The sequence below is a fragment of the Leuresthes tenuis genome, unplaced genomic scaffold, assembly GCF_036924035.1.
Source record: "Leuresthes tenuis unplaced genomic scaffold, fLeuTen1.0.hap1 SCAF_20, whole genome shotgun sequence".
Taxonomy (NCBI): domain Eukaryota; kingdom Metazoa; phylum Chordata; class Actinopteri; order Atheriniformes; family Atherinopsidae; genus Leuresthes; species Leuresthes tenuis.
The window spans coordinates 1901343-1915292 of NW_027325374.1; the positions used below are offsets into that span (position 1 = coordinate 1901343).

At 45.9% G+C, this 13950-nt stretch overlaps 1 protein-coding gene across 3 annotated transcripts in view; it reads right to left on the reverse strand.

The window, feature by feature from the left end:
• grid1b (glutamate receptor, ionotropic, delta 1b) overlaps positions 1-13950 on the reverse strand; it is a 595515-nt gene that overhangs the window by 394006 nt on the left and 187559 nt on the right. The gene's annotated exons all lie outside the window — the stretch shown is intronic.

Genomic DNA, 13950 nt, shown 5'->3' on the forward strand with positions numbered 1-13950 from the left:
AAATAATTCTGTAGCTACACTGACTTTGATTAGTTTCAGAGATCAAATGTTGCTGCTGTTTTCTAAATCAACCAACAGATGAGGAAGTCTGTTCTGAGGTGCTCAGAAACGGTCATTTCCAGGATCAGCAGGAATCAGGAGGTCCTCCATCAGCTTTAATGTGAGAACCAGTGAAGATTTTCACAGCAAATACCACTTTGAAGGAGTGAACAAAGTGTTTTCTTTTGTCTTCATTTCAGTGTTTGTGTGAAATCTGACGGAGAAAATGTCAAACTGATGTGACTTTCTTCAATAAAATAGCTTAATCACAGAGAAAAGAGTCCAGTTTTCTTTGAATTTTTCTTTCCTCCATCTCTCACTCAGAAAGATTTGATCCACATGCTTCAGATGATTAGCTAACATGCTTTAGCATGAAGGCAATAAAAGGCAAAAAGAAGACCAAAAAGGACCTGCTGGAAATGTTTTACACTCCTCCTCCTCGGAGGATGAAGAGCTGAGTGGAGCGATAACAGGTGAGTGATTATCTTTAGGCACTTTGTTACCAGCAGCCTGTCACAAAGACACATCATTTGTTCCCATTTCTTTAGTTGCATCTATGAAAAACAGCAAAGATAACACAGTTTGACAGACAGAAAATAGGATTTCTGCAGCAACGAGGAGCTAAACACCTCCACAGGTTGGAACTTATACGAGCCGCATACAGACAGTGATGAATGGTTTAGCCGGAGCCATTTTCCCAACAGTTCCCAACCTTCCAGATATCCCAGCTTTCGCTCCTTTCTGCCACATCAGGTTATCAGCCTGAGTAAACAGAACATACGACATGCTGCACCTTACATTTAAACAGCTAAATAAAACCAGCTTCCAAAAAGAAAGCAGCTGGAACCCAAACAAAACGCTCACTGATGTGACACAAAGCAGGCCAGCTGTGACCCACATGTGGCCCCACAGGCAGCAGCACACTGACCAGCTTTTGCTTCCAGCTCCAGGAACCAGCCCAAGTAAAGGCACCATTGAATATTACAAAAGCAAGGATCGGACCAGCCACTGAACCAGCATATTTCAGCTGGCTGGGATGTTCTGGTTGGCAGTATAGAGACAAGAGACGGTGTTTTTTTTGTTTAGCTTACCTTTAGTGTGCCAGTGATGGACCGGAGGAGGAGGAAAAACAGCCAGAACAGCAGGGCGGCACCGAGAAGAGAGAAGAAAGACACTTTTATTAGAATATGAGTGAAATTTGAATGAGCTGCTTCAGCAACCGGCAGCCAAACAAAAAAACATCCTCTGAGTCATCCCAGCAGTTCATTCGGCATCTGGAGATGCATCCAGTCTGCAGCCGACTCCAGAAATCCTGAACAGTCACAAACTATTTACTGAAGAGTGGATGTGGGAGCAGCTCAGTGTGCTGCTGCACTTCCTGAGGGATGATGCAGAAGAATCAGATGATGCAGCCAACATGGCACAGTGTGAGGTCCTGCTGCAGCGCTGCATTCACCGGAGGCCGCCTGGTCTCCAGAGTCCCTGAAGCTAATTCCTGCTCATTTGTTCAGGTTGCTGAACAAAGCGACTCTGACTCAGAGGCATCAGACAGAGAGGAAAATCACAGCTCAAACAAATACCCTGACAGGTTGTGAACACTGGGAGTGGCTGGACCGAGCCTCGGGACGCCAATAATAATCAGCCTGAGTGGGACCATATGGCTTCTGCTAATGCAGGTGTTGAAACGTGAGGGGTCTGCCAGTTCGAACAGGTAACAGAACGGCCGTCAGCATCATTTGACTCAGTGAGATTCAGGGCAGCATGTGGACGAGAGGATTCAATCAGGGATAAAACGCAGAGAGCCCAGAGGAGTGAGCCACAAACAGATAACACACACAGCCTTAAACAGATTAGCTGGTGCAAACTCAGAGGAAACTACTACTGTGGATAAACAAAGAGTTTCTGATTCATTATCCATCGTTTTTTAGAAGAAAATCTAAAAAAAAGGGGCTCAAGTTGTAGATTTAATTGGGGAAATGTTCCAAAAACAGGGTCAAAGTCAACAGAAACCAACACAACACGTTAACCTGCCTGGTCGTTCCTGAGAAATCTGCAAGATCATAAGCATGAGTTATTCTGAGAGTTTGCAGCCGAGGCGTGGAGGGTTGGACCAATCAGCAGCAGGCGGGCTTTATGTGTGATGGCCATCGTAAAATGATAATGAGGACGCCGCCTCAGCATCAGTAATACGAGGAACAGAGAGGATTCCTCAGCTGACAGAAGAACTACTAACGACAGCCTTTTTTCTTCTTCCTGTGGAGACGTTTTCTAAATAACTTCTGCAATAATTTAATCTGCCAACCGGCTCTGTGGGAGGATCTCCTTCTGATTAACTGAATTTCCATCAAGAAGTCGTTTTAAAGATGCTGAACAGTGTCATGTGTGAAACAAATCACCTGTCAGCTCAGGTGAGGAAGCAGGGAAACCTGTTCCATCTGGCATTGGGATGGAAAACTTCAGATTTCCGGCTGAAAACGAGGCGAAGACAGAAAACGACTGGACAACTCTGTAAGATGCAGCATCAGGAAACTGCTGCTGAGTGCTTCTTGACATCATGATCTAAAGGGTTCTGAAGTTACAGCACTTTGAAGGTCTTTTTAGACCCATAAACCAAAGAACTCCATGTTTGATCATCAGCAGATTCTGGAAAATATGTCAGAACTGAAGACATTCTTATTTTGATGTTCAGGACCCATTGATTTAATTTGATTGTAAAGTAATAAATACAGAGGATGATTTAGTTGCAAACAGGTGAGTTATAAAAACTCCATTACCCATCATGCACCGAGTGGAACAGGAAGCGTAGGGTTTACAGATTAGCTCAAAGCTACGTTAGCCTGCTAGCTGTACATGTGGCTAAATAACCGTGTGTGTTACATCCCGGGAAACTGGGTCATTTAACAAAGTAGATAAAGAAAAGAGCAGAAATTCTCAGACTGGGACGAAGGTTCCTCATTCGGCATGAGAAAACCCCTAAAAACATGGCTAAGCTAACAGCTTGTTTCAGTGACTGTTTATCTCTGTACACCAGCTAACTGCGACCGTTTCGCCTTGAAGAATGAACCAAATCACAGCTAAATGTGCAAAACTCACAGCTGTAAGAAGGAGCTTGGATGCTCAAGTTGCCTTCAGTCAGAATAACTTAAATAAGTTTAACTTATGGTGAAAAAGCAGCGCTCAGCAGGGGGTTCATTTCTGTTGGGGCTCCAGCTAACCACAGAGTCATTTTTCACTTTTCCTTAGTTAATCGTTTAGTTTGTAAAATGTAGCAACGATGGCTGAAAAGTCCCTAAAGTTTCCTCACAATCATGGCCGACCACTTCAAAGTGCCTGTTAGAGCCACTCATCAGCCCAAAAGGTCAGATTTTCACATATATTTTCAGCTAAAAAGAAGCTAATTCTCTCAGCTGAGAATCCTGAACCAACACAGCTGATATTTCAACTGTTTTCTTCAATAAATGGTTGGAATATCACAGAAAAAGCTTCCTATTGAACCAGCTTTAGTGCTACAACCCATCTGAACCCACCTTTGGCACGATCCAATTGGCTATTTGTGATGAGGTCATCAAAACGGCGCCCAATGACCCTGACGAAGGGCTAAAGTCCCTGATGCCCAGAGGAGAGGGGGCACCCTGTAAGAAGGAGGGACTGGACCCTGATGATCACGTCTGATCTGGTCTCTGGGAGTTGCTAATACCGATATTGATTAGTCTGTAAACACACCTTTCAGAAGCAGTCCAGATACTTCTGAGGTTACTGATGATGATCAGATCAGACATTTGCCACACACAGCAGGAATTCCACCTTGTCCACCCACACACATTCATCACGAGGTATTTGATGAGCGCCGCACCAGAATAACCTGTGTAAGTAGAGGTGATATAATAACCGTCATTTGTCAAAGCTAATGATTTCTGCTCGTCACTGTCTCAGCTGCTGTCGCGTTAATAGATGGCCTTGGCCCGCTCGGCTGGTGACACCAAAGGTTACACTGCTGTTCGCTGGTTAATAATGAGAACAGACGCTGCTGCTGATGGAAGACAAATGATCTGTGTACTTCCACTGTCGGTGCCTCCTGACGGATCGTATTTCAGCAGATCACTGTGCTTGGAGCCTGGTCTCAGCAGGGAACTCATCTCTTTATTCTCTCTGGTTCTTTACTAAACATCTCATCAGACAAGAAGATTCAAGTCACTTTTCCACTGTTTATTTTCAACATATTCTTTCATTAAGTATTTTTCTTGGGGTCCAAACAGCAGAAATTTAACACCCAGAATCTTAGTCAAACATTAAATTAAGTAGTAATGCACTGGTCTTGGCAAATGGCATCCTTTCAGAGCTCATGGCTTTTAGTGCCTTTATTAACTGGATCACCTTGAAATAGTTTAGCAGTTAGCTGTAAGTTAGCAGGTAGCTGTAAGTTAGCAGTTAGCTCTAAGTTAGCAGGTAGCTGTAAGTTAGCTGTAAGTTAGCAGGTAGCTGTAAGTTAGCAGGTAGCTGTAAGTTAGCTGTAAGTTAGCAGGTAGCTGTAAGTTAGCAGTTAGCTGTAAGTTAGCAGTTAGCTGTAAGTTAGCAGTTAGCTCTAAGTTAGCAGGTAGCTGTAAGTTAGCTGTAAGTTAGCAGGTAGCTGTAAGTTAGCAGTTACCTGTAAGTTAGCAGGTAGCTGTAAGTTAACAGTTAGCTGTAAGTTAGCAGTTACCTGTAAGTTAGCAGGTAGATGTAAGTTAACAGTTAGCTGTAAGTTAGCAGTTAGCTGTAAGTTAGCAGTTAGCTGTAAGTTAGCTGTAAGTTAGCAGGTAGCTGTAAGTTAGCAGGTAGCTGTAAGTTAGCAGTTAGCTGTAAGTTAGAATGCAGCTGTAAGTTAGCAGCAGATGCTAGCAAACAATGCTTTCTCATCAACAGTAATGGACCAAGCCAGAGATGTGCACAGCGTAACTCGTAGTAATGCATGTGTACCGTTAATTACTGCGTTTAAACATTTTGGATATATTAACCTCATTAAACAGTTGTACCTGGAGACCTCCATCTTTATCAGAAACATGCTGATAATGTAACGCTAACACAGCGAGAGTGAGGAGAGGACCGGTGTTGTGTTGGAAACACACCTTAAACACAGCTGCAGGTTGTCTGAGTTACAGAACGGAACCGTTCAGCTAGAAAGCTTCAGCTAACAAAGTAATGTGGGAACAATAATGTTCATCTTTCAGAAAGGAACAGCAGTAACTTCTTAGAAGTTGGTGTACGTCATCTTCATTAGCTAAGCTGTTAGCGTTAGCTTCAGCTAACAAAGTAATGTGGGAACAATAATGTTCATCTTTCAGAAAGGAACAGCAGTAACTCCTCAGAAGCTGGTGTACATCATCTTCATTAGCTAAGCTGTTAGCGTTAGCTGCTGCTAAAGGAAGAAATAAATCAGTAAATAAACCATGAGGAGTTATTTCATTAGCTAAGCTGTTAGCGTTAGCTGCTGCTAAAGGAAGAAATAAATCAATAAATAAACCATGAGGAGTTATTTCTCAGATGCTTCCATTTCCCTGCTCTGAAGTTCAGGCTCTGAGAGCTGGAACTGATCCTCTTTGTGGCTCAGTTCCTTCAGTCCAGCGTTGAACTGGACCAAGTTGTTAAAACAGTGGGATGAAAAGTGTTTGCTGCACATTCACAGTCTTTAGCACAGTCAGTGCAGCTGACAGCAGAACATTTCCACCAGAAGCTGGCTTCATCCGTCCAGCAGGGTGGATGTGAGTGGGCGGGGCTTAGCAGAGGAGGCGGAGCCAACTTAAGTAGTGTCGTACTTTAGAAACTAAAATCAGAACGGCTCGTTAAATGAGGAACTTTCCAACAAAGGGGAACTAAAGAAATATCTGTTTTACACTTCCTCAGACACCCGAATATATGGAACAGGGACAGAAAGAAGGGATTTTTACACAATATGTCCCTTTAAGTAATTTCCCATGAGCAGTTCCAACAATAAAAGCAACATTAAATGTAGTTTATTGGTAAAAGTTTTGTGCTATGATAATTCAAACGGAAGAAGATCCACAGGGGACGAACATCTTCAGACATAAAACTAACACTGAGGGAACATTTCTCCGGTTCAAAGCCACATACTTATGCATCAGTTTCATAATGACCCACCGAACATGGCACTCTGAAATGAAAATGAAGGGAAAAAAGCCTTTTTGGATGTTGCACAACAACACAGAACATGTGCCAAAAGTGATTCACCATCTCTGCGGGGGGGGTGTCATCGTCTGTTTACTGCTCAATAATTCAAGCGTCTCCACAGCGTCTTTCTCTTAGTGAAAAGTCTTACGCTGGCTTTAATGGCGACTTTGTGGAGAGTTTAACGGCAGCAGGTTGTTGTTTGAGGAGTCAGTTTTCCGGCTGCTCTGATGCTTCTGCACAGTCACAGTGTGATAAGATCAGCGAGCAAGCGAGCCAAACAAAGCAAAGACACTCACTTCTGCTGGCTTTCAGAGCACAAATCAACTTTCTGGATGCCTCTGCTTTCTGTCATTTTGCTCTTTCGGAGCAGCAGAGAGGATGTCTGACAGCTTGTGACATTTTTACGAGTGGCTCACGCTCTGCTGTGATGACTGCATCACATTTATTAAAATAAAGTTGGAAGAGCAGAGTTACTTTGCTGCCAGCGTTCAGCATGAAGTGAGAAGAGTTTCTGTTATGCTGCATTTCGTGTTTCAGTCGTCGACACAAAACGGCGTCTTAATTATTCCGCATTTCACCGTCATATCAGGAGAATATGCATTTAAAACAATCACAGCAGCTTAAAGCCTCGTTATTCCAAAGTCACAGCAGAAAGTCCTCATACACAACAGATAAAACACATAAAAAGTTCTTCCTTCGAAGTTAGTTTGGTTCACATGTGACAAAAACATCTGTAAACATCTGTAAACATCTGTATTCAGTGACAGAGATAAATCAATAAATAAACCACGAGGAGTTATTTCTGCATTAGCTAAGCTGTTAGCGTTAGCTGCTAGCGTTAGCTGCTAGCGTTAGCTGCTAGCGTTAGCTGTTAGCTGCTGCTAAAGGTAGAAATAAATCAGTAAATAAACCATGAGGAGTTATTTCATTAGCTAAGCTGTTAGCGTTAGCTGCTGCTAAAGGGAGAAATAAATCAGTAAATAAACCATGAGGAGTTATTTCTGCATTAGCTAAGCTGTTAGCGTTAGCTGCTGCTAAAGGAAGAAATAAATCAGTAAATAAACCATGAGGAGTTATTTCATTAGCTAAGCTGTTAGCGTTAGCTGCTGCTAAAGGAAGAAATAAATCAGTAAATAAACCATGAGGAGTTATTTCATTAGCTAAGCTGTTAGCGTTAGCTGCTGCTAAAGGTAGAAATAAATCAGTAAATAAACCATGAGGAGTTATTTCTGCATTAGCTAAGCTGTTAGCGTTAGCTGCTAGCGTTAGCTGTTAGCTGCTGCTAAAGGTAGAAATAAATCAGTAAATAAACCATGAGGAGTTATTTCATTAGCTAAGCTGTTAGCGTTAGCTGCTGCTAAAGGAAGAAATAAATCAGTAAATAAACCATGAGGAGTTATTTCTCAGATGCTTCCATTTCCCTGCTCTGAAGTTCAGGCTCTGAGAGTTGGAACTGATCCTCTTTGTGGCTCAGTTCCTTCAGTCCAGCGTTGAACTGGACCAAGTTGTTAAAACAGTGGGATGAAAAGTGTTTGCTGCACATTCACAGTCTTTAGCTAACTCTGCTGGAACATTAGCCTCAGATATAGTTTATCCACTGGGGGAGTGATGAGCAAATCAAACCCAGAGAAGCTGGGGCATTTTCCAGAAGGTTAGCTCAAACATAAAGCTCAATTCTTTTGGACTTGGCCGGTTCTGGCTGGCAAATAAAAGCTGACAACTGGACCACAATAACTCCACCAGACTGATGGCTCACAGCGTTTCCACTTGTCACATTAAATAATGAAGACGCCACGACACGAGACGAATCCCTTCCTGCCACAGGAACAGAAGGATCCCACACGTTGGGATGAATGAGAATAAAGAGCTGCGAAAGGTTCGGATCAGTGATCAACCCGAGATGTGAGCCCCAGCCGTGTGGGAAGCATCAGATGACGATGATGAAGAGGCCAAACACGAGTCCTGCAGCCACAAACCCACACAGAAACAAGCCTTCAGCTTCAGCCTTTAACACCGAAAACGCAGATCGTTTCCTAAACCTAACCAAGAGAGCCCAAATGAAAGCTAACAGCAATGAAGAGGAGCGCCGTCCTCCATTTAACCGCCGAAAGGAGACCGGGTCGGGTTCTCTCTGCCCAGCACGTCTCCGTTCATCTGTATGAATGCGTACAAGCGAGAGGAAAACCATCAGCTCAGGTCCAGAGCTGGAACTCTGGCACCAGGAAAGCAACACAGCCGTCAGTCCCTGCACTGCTGGATCCAGGAGAGTTTATGGTACATTTAAGAGCTTTCTTTGTAGCATGTTGCCCTTCAGTGATGAAGTACACGGCCAGGGGAGATGCTGTGCCCCCCCCACGGGACCCCGACAGCACAGACGGATGGCCGGGACAATGTCCGGTTCTAAGGTCAATTGTTATTCTCCAGAAAATCCCTCCATCTGTCTGTGTTCACCTCCAACTCACCGATACAAACACACCAGCCTGTGTGGGTTCATGGAAATGTGAGAGGTCAGAGGTGCAGAGGTCGAGGTGCAGAGGTCGAGGTTCAGAGGTCCAGGTGCAGAGGTCAGAGGTGCAGAGGTCCAGGTGCAGAGGTCGAGGTTCAGAGGTCCAGGTGCAGAGGTCAGAGGTGCAGAGGTCCAGGTGCAGAGGTCCAGGTGCAGAGGTCAGAGGTGCAGAGGTCCAGGTGCAGAGGTCCAGGTGCAGAGGTCCAGGTGCAGAGGTCCAGGTGCAGAGGTCCAGGTGCAGAGGTCCAGGTGCAGAGGTCCAGGTGCAGAGGTCGAGCTGCAGAGGTCCAGGTGCAGAGGTCCAGGTGCAGAGGTCAGAGGTGCAGAGGTCCAGGTGCAGAGGTCCAGGTGCAGAGGTCGAGCTGCAGAGGTCCAGGTGCAGAGGTCCAGGTGCAGAGGTCGAGCTGCAGAGGTCCAGGTGCAGAGGTCCAGGTGCAGAGGTCAGAGGTGCAGAGGTCCAGGTGCAGAGGTCCAGGTGCAGAGGTCCAGGTGCAGAGGTCCAGGTGCAGAGGTCCAGGTGCAGAGGTCCAGGTGCAGAGGTCCAGGTGCAGAGGTCGAGCTGCAGAGGTCCAGGTGCAGAGGTCCAGGTGCAGAGGTCAGAGGTGCAGAGGTCCAGGTGCAGAGGTCCAGGTGCAGAGGTCCAGGTGCAGAGGTCCAGGTGCAGAGGTCAGAGGTGCAGAGGTCCAGGTGCAGAGGTCCAGGTGCAGAGGTCCAGGTGCAGAGGTCCAGGTGCAGAGGTCCAGGTGCAGAGGTCCAGGTGCAGAGGTCCAGGTGCAGAGGTCGAGCTGCAGAGGTCCAGGTGCAGAGGTCCAGGTGCAGAGGTCCAGGTGCAGAGGTCCAGGTGCAGAGGTCGAACCCGGCCGCCACTCACACCGGGTCGTTTCCAGGAGACGCTCCCCGTCCTCATCGCTGCCTCACCTGCTGCTTCATGAATAGTTCCACAGCACAGCAGAAGTGGCCATTTCTCATTTTCATCGTTCACCTGTGAGTCGCAGGTGTAATGGACATCCTGCCGCTGCTAATGTGCACGTAACCAAAGGAAATTCATCTCTGCTGGTCAGATCAATAAGTGTCAGCACCACTTTGAAATCCTGCCCCTCCTCAGATGTCCCTGCAGGCCACCGTACCCCCTGCTGCGCTACGCTTTAAAGGAATCTGATCCCGAACCCTGCAGCGCTGCTCAGAGTTTCCTCTCCGGTGTTTTTCCAAAGTTTAAGAGGAGAATAAGATGAGAAAGTCCCACAGAGCAGGTCAGCATCCTTCAGTGGCTTTACGCAGCCTCAGGAGCACGCTATTTGAATTATGGATTATCTACTCATCATTTATTAGCTTATTGGGGAACAAAGACTGAACACAGGAGTCCGGATGGATCCGTGATCTCTGGCTGTGGCGTCATCAGACTGAGCAGAAGAGACGTCCCGGATCGGTTCAGTTGGATTAAACCTTCAGAGATGTCCCAGTCTTTGAGGCCAGATAGCCTTCAGATTGAATAATCCTGACTTCAGCCCCTCTGACCCTCTGTATTTTGGCTTCTGATGCATACAGAAAGCGCTCCTGATTGGACTGAGACAGCCTGAACTCGGTTAACTCTGTTCAGAGCTGCTTTCATATGGAACAGAAGGTCACACTTCGTTAACATTTGATTGGCTCGGGTTAATTGCACCAGCAGCCAAAGGAACGCACGTGTCAGAGGTCAGCTGAGGGTCGATGAACTTTGATCCTTCCTCTCATCATCAGCCTCTCTGGACCACTTCAAGTTCGCCCAACTCATACGAACTCTTCCTCACATCTCTTGACCTCTGACCTCACCTCTAGTCGCCCTTTTCCTTGTGTAAAACCCCCACATCATCCCTCCTTTCCTCTGTCCTCCCTGCCTTCGCCCTGCAGTAACCTCACCTTCATCTCCTCTCCTCATAAGTCTCTCCACGCCGGCCGTCTCCCCGCTCTCCCTCCCTCCCCAGCATTACTTTTGTTGACATGTTATAGATTATTCAGACGCTTCCAAATGAGGCTGCAGCTCATGCTCTCTCTTTCCAACTCTCGTGCCTCTCCTCTCACACATTGATCAGCTTTAATGAACTCTTTTACATCTGGGTGAGACACACATGTGCTGGACGTGCTCGTTAGACTCAGACGGACAGATAAGACGATGAAATATGTCTGCATTAATCCTTGCTTTGACTCTCAATGACCACAGACTGTCAGATTGGCTGGAAAACACAAGTTTTCTTTGCCCAAACTTACAGAAACTGTCATTTTCAGTGAAGAATTTGTGTTTCTTTCAGTAAATATTAAGTTAAACACGTGCAACAGCGCTGCTTTGGGTCGGATTTTACCCAGAAAGGACGAGTTTAGGGTAACAGTTCATCACTGGCATTAAATCAGACTCTAAACTGGAAAAAGCTCGTTACAAAGCAGCTCCCTGAAAACCTGTCAAACTGCAGATATTCAGATCATTTACTCAGTCGTGTGCAGTAATGTTAGAATAAAGCGTCCAAAGAACAGCAGCTGACTAGGTTCAAATATAAACTAGTTAGGCTAAAAACGCCTGAAAAACAAAAGAAGGTTGGATTTCTGCAGAAAATGAAACACATTCATTCATAATGAGACAAGAGTATAAATCAAAATTTAAACTGGGATTATTAATTCATTAGCAGAAGGCATCTGGCCCAGATGAAGGAGAAAATCGAGAAAATCTGTGTTCCGACATGAAAATGGTTTGGTTATGAACCGGCAACACGCTGCTCATTAAGCTGAGCTGATGTCACATGATGCTTTCTGTTGTTCTGCAGCAGGAAAAGACAAAAAGATCAGGTTCAGCAGCAAAGTCAACCTCAGGTCAGAGAGATTTAAAAGGAAATGCAAATTCTGACGGATTTGGGGATGTTTAGGAAATTCAATTCAATTCAACTTTATTTATAAAGCGCCAGATTACAACAATTGTCATCTCAAGGCCCTTAAGTAATAAAGTCCAATTCAAGCCAATTGGAATTCAATTCATTGTAATCATAATTCAATTAATTCATATGGAGCCAATTCAAAAATAATATCCCAGCTAAGGAAACCAACAGACTGGACCGAAACTTGTCTTCAGTCCAATCTCCCGTCCTGAGCCTGAGGGACTGTGGAAAGGAACGACTCCCTTTAACAGGAAGAAACCTCTGGCAGAACCAGAACCAGGAAGAAACCTCTGGCAGAACCAGAACCAGGAAGAAACCTCTGGCAGAACCAGAACCAGGAAGAAACCTCTGGCAGAACCAGGAAGAAACCTCTGGCAGAACCAGAACCAGGAAGAAACCTCTGGCAGAACCAGAACCAGGAAGAAACCTCTGGTAGAACCAGAACCAGGAAGAAACCTCTATAAGAACCAGAACCAGGAAGAAACCTCTGGCAGAACCAGGAAGAAACCTCTGGCAGAACCAGAACCAGGAAGAAACCTCTATAAGAACCAGAACCAGGAAGAAACCTCTGGCAGAACCAGGAAGAAACCTCTGGCAGAACCAGACTCAGGAAGAAACCTCTGGCAGAACCAGAACCAGGAAGAAACCTCTGACAGAACCAGACTCAGGAAGAAACCTCTGGCAGAACCAGACTCAGGAAGAAACCTCTGGCAGAACCAGGAAGAAACCTCTGGCAGAACCAGAACCAGGAAGAAACCTCTGGCAGAACCAGACTCAGGAAGAAACCTCTGGCAGAACCAGAACCAGGAAGAAACCTCTGGCAGAACCAGAACCAGGAAGAAACCTCTGGCAGAACCAGGAAGAAACCTCTGGCAGAACCAGAACCAGGAAGAAACCTCTGGCAGAACCAGACTCAGGAAGAAACCTCTGGCAGAACCAGACTCAGGAAGAAACCTCTGGCAGAACCAGACTCAGGAAGAAACCTCTGGCAGAACCAGAACCAGGAAGAAACCTCTGGCAGAACCAGAACCACCTGGACCAGCTGGGGTTTGAGGAATAATTTCTTCAGTTAATAGCGGAGCAGCTTCCTGTGGAGTCATCAGCAGACAGCAGCTGTTCTGCAGTTTCTCAGTTCTCTCACACATGCAGCTCTTCTTATCAGGGTCAGCGAGTGGGATGACCGGTCAAGGCCACCCAGGGGAAGATGTTTGGATTTACTGGCTACAAAAACTACACTGTTTGCTTTTAGAAAAGATGGTAGTTGTGGTGAAATGCTCCTGGTGTGGGAGGGAGACCCTCAGTCTCCCTTCAGGGTCAGTTAAGAACCTTCTATGTCAGCCGTGTGAAAGAGTTCCTGTAATGCTGTATTCCATCTGTTCTGTGCATCGCTTTACGTATTCTTCCCTTAAATCATGCACAACTTATTTGTCTGGAACCTTCTCGGCTGGACTGGAAGCTGCAGAGTTGATCAGAATTAGTTGAGTTTTCTGGGTTCAACCACTTCCTCAATCAGCTGCTGAGTGAACTCTGTTTTTCCAGCTGTCAGCCACACTCAGCAGGGACACTTTTCAGCTCCACCACCGAGGTAGTTGCTCATTCAGGTGGTGACGCCTTTAAACCGTCTCATGCACTGAAGCGTATTTCCCTCCCTTGTGGGGCTCTTTATAGAAACCAATTTGAAACTTTTGCTGCTAATTTGCGGACGTGTTTTTCAGGGTTCAGGCACAGAAACACAGCCTCCGAGCCCGGTGCCATTAGCCAGAGTAGCTGTGATTTAGGTCAAAATAATGGTGGTGTTTTTAATGTCAAGGGCAGAGGGATTGCTTGTGACTGCGACATTTTAAATTTAGTGGCTGCGCACACACGAACACGCCAACAGGAGCAATCAGGCGTGAACATAAACTCGGTCCCAGATGGCAGCGTGATCACTTTGACCCGGCTGAAAATGGACACCGCGGGACCGCAGAGTGTCTGTGTTCGTCAGATACTGGAGAAGGGCAGCGTGGGTATCTGTGAGAGTGCACGCCACTGTTACCGTGGAAACATGCTGACTAATGTCTGCGCTGGACAGCAGGGGACCGTGCAGCACCGTGCACACAATATTACGAATATACTCTGGTGCAGAACAACAATATGGTCCAAAAGATCCTGAATGTGGAGAGAAAGTGGAGAGATTTCAGCTTCCTCAGATCTGCAGCCGATCTTTCCTCCACGTGGATATCTTCTGCAGCCCAGCAGAACATAGCAGAGAAACACGCTCATCAGGTTAATGAATCAGAACCTCTGATCAGAAACTGATTTGGACTGATGGGGGGAGGAGCTCCACCATCCAGGGGGAGG